Raw genomic sequence first — 2,563 nt, forward strand, 5'->3', positions numbered from 1 at the left:
GCAATAGCTGACTTTTTTTTTCATTAAATCTTGTAAAAAATATATCATATGTAATCATATTTATGTAAATGCTAGACAGATGTGAATGGTTTTTTGTATGTCCAATAATCTTGAAATAACAGAGAGGAAAGGAAAAGTGTTACGACTGTCCCCAGTCTCCATGGTGATGGTTAAGAACACAAGACAAAGAACGGTTTTGAGTAATGTAACATTAATGTCCAGTAATGTCAATCCATTTTATACAAAGCAATCTAAAGATCACTAAATTTATGAGTGCCTGGACCTTCAAAACTCCAGAGGACACCAGTTATGAAAAATATTGTGAAATATTAGACAAAAAACAAATCAAAATAAACAACAGCTACTATTTGTGGTCCATCAAGGGCCTTACGCAGGTCCCAAAAAATACTGAGATCAAAAGTCAGCCACTTGTAGGTGGGCTCAGCGGCGTGCTCCCCAGAAAATATTTTAAATTTCATTATTTAAATCCGGCCATTTTCAGAGTCTTTAGTAGCAAAAGCAAGATTCGCCTCCTTTCTCGTGCAATCTGCTCTTTGCCGTCTTGCTGCATTGAGCTCCGGCATCCAGCAGAATTATAGAAAAGGTTCAGTATCCAACACTGAGAAACCAACGCTGAATAAATGCTTCATTTTCAGCCGAAGACGTCGCTAACATATCAGCTGCATAATGATTGTTCATTCAACTGGTGTAAATTGAATAAACACTGGAGTTAAATCAACTTTGGTTCGAAGTCCCTTTGCTGTTTTGTAGCCCTCTGGGCTGAAAAACTTCCTCATGAAAATACAGCTTTTTTCACTGTCATCCACAACTTAAACTGCCCTCCGCCTACATTTGTAGATAGTCACACTAATCTTAGCTACATGAGATAGTCACGCTAATCTTAAGTCTACAAATATAAAAGACTTCACATTCTTGTAGGAGATCTAGATCATTGTCCTAAAGTCAGTTTCTCTGTATAATATTTTCGGTTTATATATCAAGATTTAGGTAAATATAAATAGATTAAAAAAATAGAGTACATGACCTCAATGGTAGTTATGGCCTTGGGTCCATCCATCTAGAAAATGTCCAACAGTGATTCTCTTCTTTATTGAGGATAGTACAGTTATTGGCATCTGGCAATATGTATTTTAAGGAGTTTGTAAACTTAAAGTCAAAAATCTCACAACAATTCTTTGTTCTTGCAAGCTAATTGTACAGGCAATCCTAGACCAACCTATTAAAGGAGAATTCCGGTTTTTTTACACTTTTAGCCCATTTTCTGTAGTGTCCAGGATGAAATCGAATGATCGACACCAAAATTTTGACAATTGGTCCTGTCCCTGCTTTTTGGCTCATTTAGAATCCACCCCTGGCTGCTTCAGAATGGCTTCCATAGTGCATGTCCAATAATGTCCTTAAAACAACCTTAAACGTTCTTTTTTAAAAATATGCTACTCACCGGGTCGTCAGCGCTGTTCAATGACGTTCCAAAAAAAGTTTCGTAAAGAAAAAACGTTCCTGTCTTGTCCTACTGCGCAGAACCCTCAAACTCCCAGGCCTCTGGTAGAGGACCCGAGCTTGAGGACGACACATACCACCCCACGAGGGGTGAGAAAACAGTTTTTGTTTATATATATATATATATATATATATATATATATATATATATATATATATATATATATATATTTTTTTTTTTTTTTTTTTTTTTTTTTTTATTTATTTATTTTACCAGCGAATATTGAAATGTGGTACAACACATTTTTAAATTGATTTCTGATGTTGATTAAGAGAATGGGATATGTAGTATTTTTTAATCAGATAGCGTTTATGGATAATGCAAAGTGCAAAAACTAGTGCCTAAAAGAAAAGTCTGGTGTGTAGCACATGTAAAAACCATCTGTTAAAGATTCACAGTTCATCAGAGTTAGTTTTAAGTGACTGCAGATCAAATCTGTTAATAAGGTCTTATCTGCAGTTAAACACATTTTTCCTGTCTAGTGCTCTGATTCAAGAAAATATTAATCTCATTCTCATCCTTGGATCAGATTTATTATAACCCATAAAAGCAATATTTTCAATATATATGGGATGTCAAAGTTGAAAATGATCAGAAAATACTAAAATTAATCATGTTTAATTTATATCTATAGCTGAAAATCTGCTGCAACCAGAAGTCCAAGGTATTGAACAGGTAAACAGTTCAACCAGTTCAAGGTTATTTAATTTCAATATACAATACAATAAAGTTTTTTTACTTAGAAAAAATATCAAAGGAGCATAGAAAGTGCTTAAATATGTTTTTCTATATAACTTTGGAAAACAAACTTTTTATCACTTCTGCAACTGACAAAGACAAGTAAAGATAAAATCAGAATTCCAAACATGAACTGATTTTTTTTTTCTTTCATTTTCTTAGCCGCTATATTCAGAAAGTTCTCATGTTTCAGCAGCTTACCATAACATACTCAACTAAATTACAATAAACAGTAAGGGATCAGATAACCCAGAGCCCCTCCCACTCAACATATCCTGTATAAAATACCTGCTATTAGTTTAC

The sequence above is a fragment of the Cyprinodon tularosa genome, unplaced genomic scaffold (genome assembly GCF_016077235.1).
Source record: "Cyprinodon tularosa strain WSP-4 unplaced genomic scaffold, ASM1607723v1 ctg176, whole genome shotgun sequence".
Classification (NCBI taxonomy): domain Eukaryota; kingdom Metazoa; phylum Chordata; class Actinopteri; order Cyprinodontiformes; family Cyprinodontidae; genus Cyprinodon; species Cyprinodon tularosa.